The following is a 20,650-nucleotide window of genomic DNA, read 5'->3' on the forward strand; positions in this document are numbered from 1 at the left end:
TGGAGGTCGTCGCTCAATTATGCAAATAAAGAGAAAGTTGTGGAAAGTTCTGGAATGTGACTATGTGACGTGATAGGGTTTAGTTTTATGCTGTGAGATTGAATATGAATGCTACACCTCCCCCCTGAAGGAAGAGTGGTGTAACCAGTCTTGAAAAAGTTTATGTCTCTCTGGCTTTATGCTTCACAAATAATTTAAATGCTAAAAATATAAAATTTAACCTTCACCATTACGTTACATTTTACACTTAGCCTAGAAATGAATTAAATTTTAATTACTCTGTTCTTATGAACTGTATGCTGAATATTCGTTGCTTCATCCAGTATTGTTATATTTGGATGTGCTATATTGATTACTTTATAGGGTCCTTTATATACTTTGTCAAGTTTATTTCTATTTGGGTTTTCTAGCATTACGAGATCATCTATTTCAATGTTTATTGGTTTTGCTGTGACTTGTTGTTTTGTATTTCGATTATTCTTAACCTTGTCAATGATATTTTGAGTTCTAATTGCAGTTGCTTGTAATTTATATTTTAACTCTGCATAATATTGATCATGGTTATAAATTGGTTCTATACGTGTTGGATTCTTTAAGTTATTGGGTAACGTTGCCATTTTTCCAAAAACGAGTTCATATGGTGTATAAGGGATATCTGTGCATGGTGTGGTATTATAACAAAAAGCATAGTAAGGAATCCATTCATCCCAGTCGGTCTGAGATTCATTAACGAACTGTCTCAAATATTCATTTAAACAGCGATGATTCCGTTCTAAATTTCCGATAGTTTGGGGATGGTATGGAGTTGAAAAGATATGTGTATATTGCAACATTTCAGAGATTTTATTGAATATTTCATTTTTGTACTCGGTTCCTTGATCTGTTCGTATGATCGAAGGTGTTCCGTATATCAAAATGCAATTTTCAATAAATGCTTTAGCAATTGTGGATGCTTGCTTATCTTTGATTGGTTTTACTATGACGTATTTAGACAAATCACATTGAATTGTCAAGGCGTATCTATTATCTGAATTAGACTTTGGAAAAGGTCCAATGGTATCCATGGCTATTGATTCGAATGATTTTAACGGAGTAGGCGTATGCATGAAATTTTCGTTAGTTCTAATTGTGTGCTTGTGTTGTTTACATGTTATGCATTGATTAACATAATTTGTAATAGTGGCTTTCGTATTAGGCCATTTGTAAATTGTTTTCAGTTTACGATATAGTCTGTTTATGCCGACATGTCCGCCAAATGCAGATTCATGGTTTTCAGCAATAATTTTTGTTATAATATTTGTATCTTGTATGTCTTGCTGCGGGATATACAGCAGTATTTGTAGTTTTTGAAGCGTTTCATTGGCTTGATTTTTGAATTCGTGTACACTAATAACTTCGAATATTGTACTAGATAGCGCTAGAGCTATTTTTTCAACATTCAATTCTTTTGCCCATTTCTCTATTTGTTCGAACATGTTTGTTAGATTGGGTACTTGAGTACTTGACTCCCGTGTCAAGACCTTTTTTAAATTTTTGTTCAATATTTTGTATATATACGATTTATTTTTATAGCGCTCTATATATAGTTTTGGTAGGTCATAAATTTCGGTGTTGTTGAGTGATTCAAACGCATTGAGGTGATCAGTCTCGTTGCTGTTTTGTTTCACAGTATTATGTTGTACACTCGGTTGAGTTTCCGTTTTCTTGGACATGGCTCTAGTGGTAACTTTGAGCACTGTCATGTTTTTGAGTATGTCTGAATCGAGTTGGATTCGTGAGAGAGCGTCTGCTCCCACGTTCGTTTTACCTTGTACATATTGGATATCATAATCAAATTCTTCCAGTTCTAATCTCATACGAGTTAGTTTTGAAGTAGGGTTCTTCATCGAAAACAAATAGACTAGAGGTCTATGATCTGTTTTAATTGTGAATTTTGTTCCTATTAGGTAGGGTCAGTGGATTGCTGTCAATTCTTGTTCAATTGTAGATTTATTTGATTCACCTTTAGTAAATGCTTTACTTGCAAATGCAATAGGTAAATCAACGTTGTCATAACTTTGGGCAAGGATTGCACCACATGCTACTTTCGATGCATCTGTAATTAAGACAAAGTTTTTCTTGAAGTCAGGAAATCTCAGAACTGGAGGTGAAATTAATTTCCTTTTCAACGTTTCAAAAGCTGTTTTGCACTCTTCGTTCCATTCGAATACTGCATTTTTTCTCAAAAGTTTATTAAGTGGGTGTGCTATATCAGCAAATTTGGGAATAAAACGTCTGTAATAGTTACAGAACGCAACAAATCTTCTAACTTCATCTGAGGTTTTCGGAACTGGAAAATTTTTAATCACATTATATTTTGATGGATCCGGTAAAATGCCTTTTTCTGAAATATGATGTCCTAAATAGGTAACATCATGTTTGAAAAAATTGCATTTTGCTGGATTCAGTTTCAGATTATATTGCCTTAATCGTTTGAAAACTGTTTCTAGGTTTTTAAAATGGTGATTTACCGAGCATCCGACTACAAGGATGTCATCGATGTACAAGAAGGCACACTCAGGGGGTAAACCACTGAGAGCAATCGTCATCATCCTCTGGAAACTGTTGGGAGAAACATTAAGTCCAAAGGGAAGACGATTGAATTCATAATGTCCGGAAGAGCTCGAGAAAGCTGTGTAATGTTTAGAATTTTCGTTTAACTCGATCTGGTGAAAACCAGATGCAAGATCAAGAGTTGTAAAGTACTTTGCCCGTCCAAGGTTGTCTAACATCTCGTCGATCCTTGGTAATGGGAATTTGTCTGCAATAATGGTTTTATTAAGTTGGCGGAAATCAACTACTAGTCGCCATTTTTTTTTCGTCGTTGTTGGATTTCTTGGGTACTATCAGAATTGGCGAATTGAATGGAGATATTGATGGTCTGACTATTTTATCATCGACCATTTTTCGCACTTGTTTATCCATTTCTGCTTTATGAGCTTCTGGTATGCGATAATTCTTGATATAAGTGGGACTATCCGAATTTAGCCTTAAGGTTTGCTTATAAAAATTATTTGCCGATAACGGTTCATCTTTCAGGGCAAAAATATCATTAAAATCCAGACAAAGTTGTTTTAATTTGCTTTTAATACCTTCATCTGGTATAGTCGACAGATTTAGCTCATCAATTAGTTGATGGCTTCTTGTCGAAGTTTCTTTTTGTTTATTCGGATTAACTAATAGGTAATCTTTAAGTGGTACTATTTTGGGTTTAAATGTATGTGGGATAGTTCTTGTACTGCTATTTACATTGAGTACATTGATGAACTGCATCTTGTTGTTAATTACTGAATTTCCGATGAATACTCCAGGTTTTATTTGATCGGCTATAACTACACTGTCTTCTTTTATCTCAGGAATAAATATTTGTTTGATCACTTGGCATCTAGGTGGAATTACGAGGTGATCTTGAAATTTGTCTTCGATCGGAATTTCGAAGTGTTCATTTTTGTAACTAAATGTCAATAACCAAGATTTTAAACATATATTACAGCCGTAGTTTGCCAGAAAATCTCTTCCTAAGATTCCATCTGTACAAATAGGAAAGTTTTTATCTACGACCTGGAAATTTGCGGGTATTTTGTTGTAGTCAATTTTAATATTAGTATATGTGAGTCCAATACTCTCAGTTTTTCCTTCGGTTATTCCGTTTATGATGCACTTTTGTGCGGGATATATATTTTGATTCGGGTTCAGGATATTTTCCTTGATAACTGAAATATCTGCACCCGTGTCTACAATAAGTGTGCAAATTTTTTCGCACATTTCAAGTTTGACTGTTACAAATATAGAATAATTCATATTTATATTGAAGATATTTATCTCCTTGGATGAATTATTTGATCCCCATGCTCCGTTTCCGCCTCGACCTGGGGTTGAGTCGAGGGCTGATTGCCGTTTTCCGAGTAAAACACATTTCTGTTAGGATGATTGCGTTGACTACCACCCAGTCTATTGTAGTCATTGTTACGGTATCGGCTTTCTGGATTGTAACGATTTTGATCCCGTCCGTAGTTTCCAGAATATTGCCTATTATTGTTGTGATGGTTGTTGTTATTATTGAATCTTGTATTGCGGTTTACATATCTCCCACGATAGTTTCCGCGTTGAGCATTAAAATACTGATGATTCCTGTTGGTAAACTTTTGACCAACCATGTGGAATATTTGTTTTTCGCACGCCTCTTGAGTAGTGTTTTCGTTCACCTTTTGAATGGCTTCTCTTACTGACGAGTAATTGCCAGCTTTCAGGATTATTTTAGTTTCGGTATTTTTGATACCGTTTATCAATGTATCAATACCTGCTTTAGCAGCCATTGATTTAGCAATTTCTGTCGGTATTTTTTGGGACACATATATGTTTTGGAGCTGAGTGGTTAGCGAATCAACATCCATGCAAAATTTTTCTAGATCGTTCTTTTGGCTACTTGCTTTAAGTTTGGACATAATATTTTGTGCTGTGATCGTTTCGGTACAGCGTGCTTTCACATCTGCAATAATATCATCAATTGTCTTTACATCCTCAGGTAGGCCTTGTCTTGCCTTACCAGTCAAGCGTGTCTTTAAAAATTTTGCTGCCATCTCCATATGATTACGACTTGTAAATTCTTTGAGGAGGTTAGCTCCATCAATAAATGTATTTAAATTGGCGGAGCATCCGTCATACGTCTGTACGATAGCGGTTGCTGTTTTAATTTCAAATTGTTCTGCCATTGTATTGCATTGTATTGGATCTTTTCTAAGTTTTCTACAGATTATCGCAAGACGAGCAAGGGTTTTAAATGTGTAGTTTGTATTTCGTGCACTGCCAATACGTAACTCGATAAAGTGAAAAATTCGGCTAGTTACCGTACTTGGACGTAGTTGGAATCTACGTATTTTTGAGATAAAACATCCTCTAGGGTAGCAAGATCGTCTACAATTATGTTCCTTAACTCTCTAACTCGGTCTAACTTTTGATTAAGAAATGGTTTCGTATAGTTTCTATTGGGGGCCTTTTTGAAATTGTTTTCAATTTTCCTCAAATGTTCAATGTTGGCCTCTATTACTTCCATTAATTAGGGTACTTAAATTATTGCACTTCACTTACGTTTTTTTTTTTGCTTTGAACATCGGCGGCCTGGTAGGTACTCTCGTCGCCGAACTGCATCATCCACTACTATTTCGTCCTTCAAACCCGCCTGCCGATGGTTATCGGCAGTGGTCTCGCCTGCAGTTGATATCGATATGTATTTTTTCTTTTTGCATTTGCACTTTAGCACTAGATCTTCAGTTGATTTCACGGATTTCCTCACTGTTGGCTGTTCACGTTGTTTAAACGAATTTCTCGCTGCGCCGTCTGCCGCATTTTTGCTTTCGCGAATTTACTGTGTGCACGCAGGCACAGGAACAGGGCTAGCACTGATGCAATAAAAACGATGGTGCCGGCGATGATTCTCGCCTCTGTCGTGCTCAGGCTTACTTCAGTCTTGTTGATAATGGTGTCTGAAAACCAGCTCATAATTATGGCACTGAGCATTAAAGTTCTTCACTGAACTGATTCACACTTAGTAACTTTTCTAAAATCGTTACACTTTTCACCGGTCTAAAATCGTTAGACACTTTTGGTTTTTGGGTTTTCACTCGGGCTCACTGTTCACGGTCGCCAAATCGTGGCATGGTGCCGGAGAAGGCTTTGTGACCGAAATGAAAGAACTTACACGAAGAACGTTGCGTTTCAGAATGAGTCATGTATTTCTGGTGCTTGAATGTTTTATAACTAGTTTACAAAAAGGGTAGGTATAACTAAAACACAGAGCCAGCGTGATGCGTCGGTCGTCAGGGTTAAACGCTACCAATGTGTTGCGCAGCTGTTGAGTTGCGCTTGCATCAGCATTAAGAAAATGGTCAGGGTTGCGTCGAGGGTGTTTTGCTTTAATGGTCTTTTATGACAACAATAAATGGAAAGCAGAAAATAACTGCAACGTTTGGAGGTCGTCGCTCAATTATGCAAATAAAGAGAAAGTTGTGGAAAGTTCTGGAATGTGACTATGTGATGTGATAGGGTTTAGTTTTATGCTGTGAGATTGAATATGAATGCTACATAGTGTACGTTTCCAATCGCCTCGATCACAACTCCGGACTGCCACTTCCAGCTGGTGTTATTCCTGTGAACCTTCGCAAGAATAGTTGCTCCAGCAGAAAATCGTCGCGTTCGGGGAGGTCCGGCTGCTGCCAGTAGTGGTTGTGGAATTGGCTTGAGCAGATCCAATGTAGTCCGCATTCGTCTGCCATTCAGGATCTCAGAAGGGGACTTACCCTCGAGCAGGTTGGATGGAGTTGCTCGATACACCTGCAGAAACGTTTGGAGTGCGGCAGATGCTGGTAATCCTTCTCCCTCCTGGATTTTGCGGAGCGACCTCTTGAGCGTGTCGACGAACCTTTCCGCTTGTCCGTTCGACTGGGGATGAAACGCTGCGGTGCGGAAGTGGATGATGCCAAAGTTTTCGCAGAAGGAACGAAATTCATAGCCGGTAAACTGCGTTCCGTAATCGGACACAATCACCTTCGGTATGCCGAATTTGGCAAAGGCTTCTTGAAGGAAACTGATCGTTGTAGAAGTAGTTGTCGATTTCGTTTGGAAAATCTCCGGCCACTTGGAGAACGAGTCGACCACAACCGAACCCGTTTGTCGGTCCGGCGTAGTCAATATGAATGCGCTCCCAAGGTCCTTCAGCGCTCTGCCACGGATGTGGCTCTGCTTGTGGTGGAGATTTTTGCGCATTTGCACAGCTGGAACAGCTGCGAACGTACTCACCGATGTCGTCGTCGATGTTCGGCCAGTAGATACTACCCCGAGCGATGGCCTTGACTCGCTCGATACCGGGATGACCTCGGTGTAATTGCTTCAGCAGCTTTTTCCGGAAGCATTCCAGAATCACCAGTCGTTCCATCATCATCACGCAGCCTTGAACTATTGATAATGATTCCCGCCGGTGGAAGAACGGTTGTAGCGCCGAATCGTGAATTGATTTTCCGCTTTTCGGCCACCCAGTTTTTTGATGAATCGGACGAGTTGCTGCATCGATGGGTCCTCCGACGTGGCTTGCTTGGCCATTTGGAAAGTGATTGATTGATTGATTTGTCTTTATTAGAGAGACTTTCAGCCCTTGGCTGGTTCGTCTCTCTTTTGGAAAGTGACTGGTAGCTGCTCGATATTACTATCCAGAACGCACTGCAGATAGGGTTCAACGTTGAGGCTTGCTACCACGAATTCTTCCTCTGGACGTTCGTGGTTACTGATGAGCCCCGATAGTACATCTGCGTACCCGAAATTGTTGGTCGATACGAACTCTATGTCGAAATCGTACCCGAGCAGTGTGAGTGCCCATTGCTTCAGCCGGTTGGCCGTGTGAATGGGAATACCTTTCTTCGATCCGAAGACTTTCACGAGCGGTTGATGGTCAGTCTGCAGCTTGAACCTTCGTCCCAACAGCATGCGGTGGAACTTGGTGACAGCAAAGACCAGAGCGAGCGCCTCTTTTTCAATTTGCCCGTAGTTTTGCTCTGCCGACGACAGCGTCTTGGAAGCATGAGCAATTGCCTTGATTCGTCCATCTGGGAAACGATGCATGATGACCGCCCCTATGCCGGTTTTGGATGCATCACCCGCCACGATAATCTCGAGCGAAGGGTCGTAGTGAGTGAGGAGCAGGTCCGACTGCAGTATTCGCTTGATGTCGGCGAAAGCTTGCTGGCATTCGGCGCTCCAAACAAACTTTGCGTCCTTCTTCAAAAGTTGGTCTAGTGGCCTTCGAAGTTGGTGCATTTCACGGATGAATTTTCCGTAAAAGTTGACCGTCCCCAGGAATGATCGCAGAGTGGAAACATCAGTGGGACGCGGCATCGAAGATATGGCTGCTGTTTTATCAGGATCTGGACGTAGTCCGTTCTCGTCCACTATGTGCCCCAGGTACTTGATTTCGTCCTGGTAGAAATGACACTTTTCCAGCTTCAAGCGGAAACCGTACTCCTGTAGACGGTTGAAGAGAGTGCACAGCGTCTCATAGTGCTGCTCCTTGGTCTTGCTGAACAGGATGAAATCGTCCAGGAACACTTCGACGCCTTCAATCCCAGCGATCATGGTGTGCATCAGCTGCTGGAATGCACCGGGTGCTGACTTGACACCAGGAGCCAGCCTGTTGAAATGGAAGAGGCCCCGGTGTGTGTTGATGGTGAGCAGCCGCTTTGATGCTTCATCGACTTCTACCTGGAGGTAGGCATCCGACAGGTCGATGATGCTGAACACCTTGCTTCCGGCCAACTTCGAGAAGATGTCGTCCGGTGTTGGGAGGGGAAAGTTGTGTGCTTCCAGCATTGCGTTCAGCCCGGTCGAATAGTCGGCGCAAATTCGAATTTTACCACCAGGCTTCCGAACCGCAACGATCGGTGCTGCCCAGTCGGAGTATTCTACTGGCGTGATACCCAACTGCTGCAGACGTTCGAGCTCCGCATCGACCAAAGGAATGGCGTTGTACGGTACCGGGCATTTGGGTCGGGAAACCGGCCTGGCATCTGGTTTCAGGTGAAGGCTGGCTTGAGCTTTTTGGCAGTGCCCAAGAGTGTCCTAAAAAACTTCGGGGAACCGCATGAGGAAGTGCTTTCCAGAAAAGGAGTTAGAATTGGATTGATTCACCTGATTGACGAACGATGACAATGGCTTCATCCACATGTCGAAGAGGTTCATCCACTCCGAGCCGAACAGGTTGAGTCCCTTGACCGACGTGACTCGGCACAGCCCAGGCTTGATGACGTCGTTGACACCTACGAGGCAGGTGAATTCCCCCAGCAGAGGAAGAGGGTCTCTGGATGCGGAGAGTGCTTCGCAGGTCGATGGCTTGAGTGATGGCGATCCAACCTTTCTCCAGGTCTCTTCACTGATGATGGTGATTGGTGACCCGCTGTCAAGCTGCAGTGTGGCTTGACGACCGTTGAGCGTTGTCGTGACGAACCGGGTGAGTGTACCGGTGTGGCTTACCGTGTGGACGATGTTGGCTTGGTACTTGGTCTTCTTCTGGTGCTTCTTACCCTTCTTCTGGTTGGAGTTGTCACCAGCGGTCGGGCTTGATGGCTTGGTGAAACAACCGCAGTACCCCTCCTTATGTCCCACGCGGTTGCATGATTTGCAGAGGTGGCTGCTGTATGTGCACTCCTTGACAAAATGCATCTGTCCGCATTGCCAGCATGGCGTCTTCGGGAATTTGGCTTCCGGCTTGAACGAGGGCCTCGGAGCGTCGCTCGGTCTCTTCTTCTCACTGACGGCGTGAACTGCTGCTTTCGAGCTGGCTGGATGCTCAATCAAGCTGGTGTCCGCCTTCAGATTAACGAGCTGCTGGAACTCGTCGATGAGAGTTAGAGTCACGGGTGCATCCGGTCTCTCATGCTCCATCCGGGTGAGCAATCGCGCTCGAATGTCCGCGTGCTTAGATGCCTTCAGTCCGGTGACGAAAACCAGACATTTAAACTGATCGATGGTCAGGTTCGCAAAATCGAAGTCTTCACACGCTCGATTGACTCGTCCGCCGTACGTGATGATGTCGTCACCCTCACTTTTTGATAGTTGAAGGCACTGGAACCGCCGGCGAAAAAGTGAGGTTTGCTCACCGAAATTTTTTTTCAGCGTGCTCACCGTGTCGTCGAACGTGACATCCCTCGGCAGCCGCGGAAGGATGTAGTTAAGATACCGGCTGTGGGAGGTGGTATCCAACTTTCGCAGCAGCAGACGAACTTTGGCTGCGTCGTCCAAATGGCGTGCGTCGCTTTCGAAAAGGTCCGTGTGGCGTGCGAACCACTTCTCGAATGTGACGCCATTTTCTGGGTCGAAAACGAACTCGCTGATGTTCGAGGAGAGCGCTTCCAGCGTGTGTTCCGGATTCTGCTGCAATCCGCTGCAGAAGCTGGGTGATGTGGAAAATCGCAGTTTGGATGTCCTCGATCGGCTGTCCAGCTGGTTCTCCTCCTGCGCAAGCCATTTTGGATGATTCGGTGCTGCTGTGGGCTTCGATTTTCGTTTTTTTACTTAAAACCTCGCCGCCAAAAACTGTTGCGATTAACTTTAACACGTGCTTTTACAAAGCGTCTGATTTTATTGAAGCTAATTACAAACTGAACTCGACTGAGTGAAAATTCTAGGTTGCTACGGGATACCACAAACCACATGACTACTTGGATTAGGAATGTGATTCAAATTCAAATGTACTATAATATTTTATGGCTGGTTGTGGTATCTGCTCAATATTTATTATGGTTTGGTAACAGCTTCCAACGATTTGTAGTTAGCCTCCAAAAACCCTACAACAACAAATTATTTTTGGAGGCTAAATGGAGGCTAACTACAGACCGCTCGCTCAACTACTATTAATTTATTAGAATTTGTAAATTACACATTAACCGCAATGGACAAAGGTTACTACGTCGAATCACTTTATACTGACTTCAGTAAGGCATTCGACAAACTTGACATTCCTATGCTGATTTTCAAGCTTGATAGAATGGGAATTGAATTGAAAATTGATTTTTGAAATGGATCGAATCGTATTTAACCAACCGAAAACAGATAGTAAAATTTTAGGGGAAAAAATCCCACCCTATCAATGTATCATCAGGAGTTCCCCAGGGATCACATTTAGGACCTTTACTTTTTATATTATTTGTTAACGATATTTCGTACATTCTTAAGCATCTAAAAATTTTAATATATGCTGACGATATGAAACTTTTTATGGAAATCACAAACGAAGAAGGCATGGACACTTATCTTAGGGAAATACGTATTTTCGATCAATGGTGTAATAAAAGTCTACTGCAGTTGAACGTCAAAAAATGTAATTTGATTACGTTCAGTAGGAAGCATAGTACACCGCCTATAACTGTATCTCTAGGAAATCAAGTAGTTGTAAAGTGTGACAGATTTAGAGATTTAGGAGTTATTCTTGATTCTAAGTTAGCATTCACTGACCATTATAATGCCATAATCCATAAAGCAATCAATATGCTGGGTTTTATAAAGCGTTTCGGATACAATTTCAAGGGCCCTTATACGATTAAAACATTGTAACTCTGCAAAGTGACGTAAGCGGCATTGATAGTTTTGGACCAGGTTTTGGTTATTATGCATAAATCTCTTGCTTATCCTCTAAGTTTCTTTCCATAGATGATAGATTACGACTAGATCTTGCATTCTAATACAGCAAGCATACCACAGTGTTATTATTACATCAGATATTATCTATAATATACCAAAAAATATCGACATTTTGAATGGCGCTTACGTCACTTTGCAGAATTACGGCAGTATAGCTTATGTCAGATCGGTTCTAGAATACTGTACTATATGATAACACATGAAGAACGAATTGAATCAATACAAATGCAGTTTCTCTTATATGCTTTACGCAATCTAGGCTGGACCACATTTCCGTTGCCTTCATATAAGGCTCGGTGCTTGCTTATAGATATCCAGACCTTGAAGGAACGCCGCGAATTTGCTATGGTCTCATTTGTAAATGATATTGTATCGCAACGCATTCACTCGGCAAATCTACTATCGTGTATAAATTTTTATGCTCCAACTAGACAATTGAGAAATAGAAATCTATTTGCTTTAACCCTTTCAGGACGGTTGGGTCATTTTCACCTCGCTGACGCGTTCTACAGCGGCGAGTTTGGTGAAAAAAGTCGTCCCTAAGGGGTTAAATAATCATCGAAGAGATTATGCCAAATTTAGTCCATTGAATCGAATGATGTCTCTTTACAACCAGCACTGTGTATCAATTGATTTGACAGTATCACGAACAAATTTAAGGAAATATTTCAGCTCTTTAAGATACAATAGGATATAGATACAGCCTTAAGGCGAAACTGGAAGCAAATGCTTCCATTTTTTTGGTTTTTGATTTTTTATTAAATATCGAAGCAATATTTTCAAAATCGGATTTCGTGCACATGTAGAGCATGGATCAAGGTATCTTCTGATTTTTTTTTGTGGTTTAAAAAGTTTTCCATTTTTGCAGAAACCATTTTTTTGTGAAATTATATTCAAAAATGCACATGTAGTGCACGAAACCCGATTTTGAAAATATTGCTTCGTTATTTTATAAAAAAAAAAAACAAAAAGCGAGGAAATGGATCCAGTTTCGCCTAGTATATATGTAGTCTACGTTATGATTGACGAAATAAATAAATTCCAAAAAATGCGAATAAGCGGACCCACTTTCTCCAAGCGGCGGACCAAACAAAAAAATTCAAAAAAAAAATGAAAATTTGCGGACCCCCTTCTCCCACGGGGAGACCAAAGGGAAAAATTAAAAAAAAAAATGGGGATCCACCTCCCCCAAGGGGGGACCAAAGGAATAAATCCAAAAAATGAAAATTTGCGGATTCACTTTCACCAAGGGGGGGGGGAGGCAAAGGAAAACAATAAAAAAAATGAAAATTTGCGTTACTTCCCCCGATGGGGGGCCAATAGAAACAATTCATAAAAGAGAAAAATTCCAAAAAAATTAAATTTGCGGACCCACTTCCTCCAAGTGGGGGCAACATGGAAAAATAAAATTGAAAATTTGCAGACCCATTTTCCCCGAATGGGGGACCAATAGGAGAAATTCATAAAATTAAACATTTGCGGACCCATTTTCCCTAAGGGGGGTCTTTAGGCCAAAATAGATTGAATTTCCCTTTAGAAGGGCTTCACAGTAACCATTTGAACCGATTTGACATTTCGTGACGGTCAACTAATCTAATTAGAAGTTTATGAAGCTATTCGGGTCATTTTGTATCGCTACGGTAGCGCATCGGCTTTCCCGCCTAAATTGTATTATTCTAGGGCTATAAAAGGCCACCAAGAAAGTAATATTAGGCAGTATCTGTTATGTTTCATGTAGTTTCGTCCAATAAATTAAGCAAAATTACGTACCTGTCACAACAGTGAAATCAGTTTTTAAGTGTCAAAATAAATAGCAATACTTCCTATTGACAATGTTGGTGTTTGTCGGTGAATCCGTGAAGTTCCAGAAGGTGTAGAGGGCCTCATCTACAATTGACCATTTAGTTCATGTTCGGTTCCGAACGTTTATTTTGTTTTGTATTGTTTGTTTTTTGACCATTTTTTGTTATGTTTGACCCACTATGTATGTAAATGCCCAAACAGCAATTCTTCCCTTCATTCCCCCCCCCATTTGACCCATGTCCCCCCTTCATTGTAATTTGTCTTGTAAAATAGTTTGTTATCAATACCTTTCCCCAATTAGCATTAAGAAAAGTAACGACAGTTCTAGAAGCTTCTCCCGATTTCCAGACCATCCATTTTTTGTTGTTTTTGTTTTACCTTGTCATTCCCATTGAAAGGGGAGGAGCCTATTTGTAACACTTGCTGTCACACATCATTGAACTATGTAGTATATAAGTAACGCACATCGCGCAGAGCGCATCAGTTTTATTTTACACGTCGCGGAATAAACATCGCTAAGGAGAATCGAAGCACCGGAGTTTTCTTTCCCACCGACAAGCCATCACTCCTGCCTCCACTGTCGAAGCGAAGCGACCGCTCGCTGCTGCTGCCTACGAGATACAGTCCACCGCTCAACCGAGCAAATCCCGGAGCATTAGCGCTGTCCCTTCAGACCGCTCCACAACTCGACCCCACCAGTGGTAATCGATTGTGGATACCGGTTTGACTGCACACGGACAGACTAGTACTCCAGAAGGTGCCTACCGAACAGTCGTTGCTGAAGCACCAACAAGGAATTTTCAGTGCCCCATCGGTCCGCTCCACGATCAGAGCTTTCCAGTAACCTGTAGTGGATACCGGACCGACTTGCACACGGGTTCAACTGAACTTTCCTGGCCTGTTGGTGTTAGCCAGTGGCAAATTTCGGATGCCCTTCTTTGGTTCCGTTCCCCGTCCGGATCTGCCCACATTGTGCACCGCACATTGTTTGGTCCTTCGAACCGGATGCAGCATCGGTGCCTTCGCGCAGTAGCGACTCAGGTGGAGGAACGATAAATCCGAAATTGTTCCCGCGCCACCGGTGGCGTCGTTCGCGTTTCGAGAAGTAGTCCGCGCGAGTGACGCTGTGAAAAGTGAAACACGTCGAAACACGTTTCGACAAGGACAGTTAAGTAGTGCTTGTGTGTGTGCCCTCCTTGGGCTGAAGAAAAACCGACCGAGTACGGTCTCGAACAGACAATATGTGTGTGTGTGCCCTCCGGGCGAAAAGAAAGTTTGAAGATAGTGAGAAGTGTGCCCCAGGGGGCGAAGAAAGAAGTGAAAAATCGTGTGCGTGAAGGATGCTGATGCACACGCCAACCAAAAGTGATAAAATGGCCGAACTGAAGACGCTCATCCACCTGCGTGGCCAGGCGAAGGCCAAAGTGACCCGAATCCGGAAAACGATTGAAGACGTCTCGGCAGCCGGCGTTGTCCAGTTTACCCTGGCCCAGCTGAAGGTATATTCTCGGAACCTGGAAGCCCATTTCCAAGAATACCTAAGCTTCCACCACCAAATCACCGCGTTGTTGCCAGCGGAAAAATTGGATGACAACGACGCCACCTACCTCCAATTCGAGAACCACCACACTGAAACCGCAATGATGGGGGAAACGCTCATCCAGTCCGCAACCCCGCAGGAGCCTCCAACGAATGTGTCCGCACCCGCGAACAGTGCCCAGCTACCACCACAGATACTCGTCCAGCAGCAACCGCTGCCGGTTCCAATCTCTTCGTTTGACGGGAGGCCGGAAAACTGGCCGAGATTCCAGCAGGTCTTTTCGGACATTATGTCACGGTCCAGAGACTCCAACGCCGTCAAGTTACACCACCTTGAGAGGGCACTGTCCGGTGGGTCCGCCGCCAAGATAATCGATCCGAAGACGCTCAGTGATGGCAATTTCGATCACGCTTGGGAGCTGCTGCTTGACGTTTACGAAGACGAAAGGAAAGCAGTGGACTCGCACATCCATGGCCTACTGAGTCTGAAACGGATGACCAAGGAGTGCTCCAAGCAGATGAGGGAGTTGCTCAATGAAGTTACCCGCCACGTCGAGGGACTGCGGCTGCTGGAACAGGATTTGGAAGGAGTTTCCGAAAGGTTCGTCGTCGTCGTGCTGTCAGATGCTTTCGATCCCGAAACGAGGAAGCAGTGGGAGACCACCATTCCCCACAAGCAGATCCCGTCGTATAAAGACACCGTCATGTTCCTGAAGGAGCGATGCTCACTGTTGGAGCGTTGCGAAGCCAGTCATCCGAAGCCGTCGTCAGCCAAGGAATCCAGTCAGAAGTCCAACCCGAAGCTATCGTCGAAGTCCCCGCCGGTGAAGTCGTTCGCTATGGCTACACCCGTAGCTAATAGTGAGGCGACCTGTGAGATTTGTAGTGCGAGCCATCCAAACTACAAATGTGAAAGGTTTGTTGCGCTGACGGTACCCCAACGTAGAACTAAGGTAAGAGAGCTTTTCCTTTGTTTCAACTGTTTGAGGAAGGGACACCTTTCCTCAAAATGCCCATCCAACAAATCATGCCAGGAGTGTCAAGGTAGGCATAACACGAGCCCAAAGTTCCAAAGCCCGAATCCAAGCCCATTGTTGATAATCCAATGCCCAATCCCGAACCCGCCAAGGTTGTTGTTAGTTCCCAAGTTCCGAATCCTGTTGAAAGTGTTGCATCTGTCTCCAATCCCGTCCAAAAGGTACCTCGTTCGGATGGCACGCTATTGCTTACGGCCATGGTTGATGTCCTTGACAGCCATGGAAATTCCTTCCCTTGCCGTGCATTCCTCGATTGCGGTTCCCAACCACATTTGGTTTCCCGTTCGTTTGTTGAACGATTGGGAATCGACCAGGTACCTACCCATGTAGAAGTTATTGGAGCTACCGGTAAGCGATCGGTGCTCGACAAAAAGGCAACACTTTCGTTCCGGTCCCGTTGTAAGGATTATCAAGCCCGAATCGAATGTTTGGTCACCGATGTGGTGACTGGTCCCCTCCCCGGTCGTAAGATGAATTGTCGGTCTTGGAACATTCCCTCAGGTCTTTCGCTTGCTGATCCCACTTTCCATACTCCAGGAGAAGTGCAGCTACTGATTGGAGTTAAGCTATTCTTCGATTTGATGCTTCCCGGCCATTTGGTGCTAGGCCAAAACCTACCTATACTCAAGGAGACTCGTCTAGGATGGGTCGTTGCTGGTGGTGCTGATGACGTGGATGAAAATCAGCACTGCTACACGGCCAGCTTGCGGCCGCTCACAGAATGCATCGAGAAGTTTTGGTCTGTTGAGTCGGTCGAGAATAGTAGCGTAGTTTCCAAGGAGGAGCAAGATTGTGAACAACTTTTCAGCTCGTCCACCATTCGAAATCCAGATGGTACCTACACCGTCCATCTTCCATTGAAGGAATCCGTGAGTGAACTAGGCAGTAACCGGTATCTAGCTTTGAAACGTTTCCATATCCTGGAGCACCGCTTCAGCAAGAATCCCGAATTGAAGAAGGCTTATGTCGATTTCATTAATGAGTACAAGTCGTTGTCCCATTGTAAGCAGATTTCCGAGTCAGATGATACCCCAGGGAAACTGGTTCATTATCTACCGCACCATGCCGTCCTCAAGCCAAGCAGTTCCACTACTCGCTTGAGAGTTGTTTTCGACGCCGCGGCTCGAACAAATGGCCCATCTCTGAATGATGTTTTGATGATTGGCCCCACTGTTCAGGATGAACTTTTTTCCATTATCCTTCGATTCCGTAAGCATCGGTTCGCGATAACCGCTGATATCTCCAAAATGTACCGAAGGATCCAGGTGGTCGAAAATCATTCTGGGCTCCAGCGAATATTTTGGAGGGAAAATCCTGATGATCCGCTCCAAATCCTGGAGTTGACAACCGTTACCTATGGGACGTCTAGTGCGCCTTTTCTGGCCACTCGATCATTGCTGCAGCTTGCACGTGACGAGTGCCAACTTTTCCCAGTTGCATCCAAGGTAGTAGAAGAGGATGTCTACATAGATGACGAAGTGTCAGGGGCTGATACCATTGAGCAGGCCGTTCAGCTTCGCTCGGATTTGACCGACATGTTGAATTCCGGAGGTTTCCCTGTGCATAAATGGTGTGCCAGCGACGCAGCCATCCTAGATACCGTTCCCGAGGAAGACCGCGAAAAGTATTTGGTGTTTGAAGATTCCGACGTGAACAAGGTTATTAAAACCCTCGGCCTGTTGTGGGATCCTGAGGAAGACGAATTTCGTTTCCATTGTAAGTTGCCGATCCAACCGTTGTCTGTTCCAACGAAACGTATCGTCCTCTCCGAAATTGCTCGTTTGTTCGATCCTTTGGGGCTTGTGGCTCCAGTTATAGTCCTCGCCAAGGTAATTATGCAACAGTTGTGGAAAGACAAGGTAGGTTGGGATGACCCGTTGACAGGCGAGAATCTACAGTCTTGGCTTACGTTTAGAGAATCCCTGAAATATGTTGACTCCGTCAAAATTCCACGCTTCGTCGGCTTGGTAAGTGTCGAGAGTGTTGAAGTGCATGGATTCGCTGACGCTTCCCTTCGTGCCTACGGAGCAGTCATTTTCTTACGAGTTGTATCTGGTTCCGATGTAAAGGTTTCATTGCTCTGTAGTAAATCCAGAATTGCTCCATTGTCACCTTTGACGATTCCCAGATTAGAGCTATGCGCCGCCCTATTGCTGTCCAGACTTGTTCCCAAATGCGTTGGGTCGTTGAAAATGGAAATTCAACGCATCTGCCTGTGGTCTGACAGCAACATTGTACTCGCCTGGTTGAAAAGGTTGCCCAACGATGTTTTTGTCCGCAACCGGGTGATGGAGATCAATTCAGCCACCCAAGGTTTTATTTGGTCTTACGTTCGTTCTGAAGATAACCCAGCCGATGTCGTGTCCAGGGGGCAGTTGCCGCAAACTCTTGCCAGTAACAGTTTGTGGTGGAATGGACCGACGTTTTTGAAGCTGCCCCAGTATGAAGTTCTGATTACAGATCCACTTCCGGAATTCGAAATGCCTGATGATACACCGATTGTGCCAATCGTCTCGGCGACGGTTGTTTCTCCCGACGTACCTTTCTTAGAAGCCTTCGGATCATTCCGAAAATTGCAGAGGGTGATTGCGTACGTCTTACGGTTTGCAAACAACTGCAGGGCAAGCCACGCCGATCGTGTGTTATCCAAACATTTGACAGTTCCTGAATTGCGTAAATCCATGATGACTGTTATCGGAGTCGTCCAACGTCTTGAATTGTCGGACGAAATCAACCTGATTTCGTCAGGGAAAAATAGTCGTCGTTTAGGTCCACTTGATCCCGTATTGGTAGACGGTTTGTTGAGAGTAGGTGGTCGATTGGAAAATTCTCACCTACCCTATGAAGCCCGCCACCAGGTTCTTCTTCCGAATAAGAGCCCAGTCGTGAAGGTTGGTCTCCGGAAGTTCGTTCGCGTGAAGGCCTACATCTGTATTTTTGTGTGTCTTGCTACCAAGGCCATTCATTTGGAGCTGATTTCCGACCTGTCGTCCGCAGCGTTCGTGGCTGCTCTCCACCGTTTTGTAAGCCGCAGAGGCTTAGTTGAAGAACTACATTCCGATCACGGCACAAATTTCGTAGGTGCAAAATCGGACCTCCATGAATTGTTCCTGATGTTCAGAGACGATCAATCCAAGGGAAGGATTGATGAGTTCTGTTCTGCCCATGAAATTGTCTGGAAATTCATCCCGCCTCGCTCACCCAATTTCGGTGGGTTGTGGGAGGCCGGGGTGAAGAGTACAAAAACCCATTTACGGAAGGTCTTATCTAACGCCTGTCTCACCTTCGAAGAATTCTGTACTGTATTGACGCAAATTGAAGCAGTACTTAATTCTCGTCCACTCTTCGCAAACTCGTTGGATACCCATGATCCGTCTGCTTTACCTGAGGGTTGTATACCCCTGGCCATTTTCTTATTGGTCGAGAATTGATCGCCATTCCACAATGGTCCGAATCCACGTTTTAGCAGGAAAAAAAAACATATCTCTGTTTTCGTTAATTTTAGGCATTTGGTATCTTCAGAGAAGTTGTTTGAATTTGTTTGCTGCATCTTTTCCAAAAATTTTTGATTAGGGTGGTCCTCGTCTTAACTCAAATCTGGAATAGAACTCTTAAATTTCAAGTCATACGCGATCGAATTCTTCAGCAAAATTGTAGGCAATGCTATTTTGAGCAATTTTGCCGAATACGCCGTTTATCTAGCTCTTAATTTGAACATAGTAGGTCAATTTTAAGTTTTGGCTTAGGGTGAGCCCCCCAAAAACGTTTTTTTTGCAATAACTTTTTTATTTGATTTTTTTCGAAGATGTGAGCTTCGGAGCATTTGAAGATCATGTAATGACGCATATTTGTTCTGAACATTGCATGTTGCTAGGTCTTGTCATTCAAATGTTATGGGCAATTTTGACTTAGAAACAACGATGTCTTCAAATGCTTGTATCTCATGGAGCTGGTAAAATAAAAAAAGTTCATTAAGCGGCATTTGGAAGGTCACATATAAAGCCAAATGTGGAGCAAATTTTACAAGAACGTTATTTTTTTAAATTGGAATAAATCGACTCCAAAAATCCCCCTAAAAATCGAAAAACTACCTATAACTTATACAATTTTAAAGATAGAGTCAGACTGTCTTCGGAAAAAATGTGGGTTTTCACCATACCTAAAAGTTTCCCATACACGACTTTTTTGTGAAACGTGAAACAAAAGCTTGAAATTGATAATTTGCTTTTAAAGAATATAATCGTTCTGATTTCCTAGAAAAACATAGCATGTACCCCCTTTTTTAAAACACATTTACTGGAACTTTATTTAGCTAGTCGAATTTTTACAAAAACACATTTACCAACAATTTAAAACAAACTCTAACGAATCAACGGAAAGATTGTGACTGGCATCTAAAATAAAATTTATGTATGTAATAAATATCTTTAGCGCCTGATACTTCCTTCTGCTGGCAACGTTTTCCAGTTCTGGAAACCGGAGGTCGTTGAATCTAATCCTCCTACCTAGAATTGCTTCCAACCTTGGTCGAAGATGTCTTCACCAGTGCTGGTAAAAACTCAAATTCTCAAATCTCATGGTTGAGTTGTTTCACGCGCGATTCTTGACTCGCCAAACTCACCGTCGAAAAAATCATGCATGAGTTGACTCGTGATTTCACTCGTTGCTTTATTTCTTGGTGTTCTTAATATTTGCATCAAAGTATTTGTGATTGTACGATAGAACAAAAGCAAATCGAGCATACAACACCATCGAATGTCGTTCAAATTGATTTGGAATCGTTTTGCGAGCGAACGAGGTTTCGGCGCTTGACTCGTGAGAGCGAGATTTCGCATGAAATTCTCGCGTATGAGAAAACGATTCAGAATCGTGCGCGATTTTACTAACGCAGGAGCGGTTTATGAGCCAGCTTTGAGTATGATTTTACCAACTCTGGTCTTCACAAAGCATTTTTTCGCCGGCATGCGGTAAATTTATGCTCTAGATCGTCGATGCTGTTGGGGCATTGTTGACATATCGGGCTATCTGCTCGATTCTGGCGACCCCTAAGA

This window comes from Aedes albopictus, chromosome 3 (genome assembly GCF_035046485.1).
Source record: "Aedes albopictus strain Foshan chromosome 3, AalbF5, whole genome shotgun sequence".
NCBI lineage: Eukaryota > Metazoa > Arthropoda > Insecta > Diptera > Culicidae > Aedes > Aedes albopictus.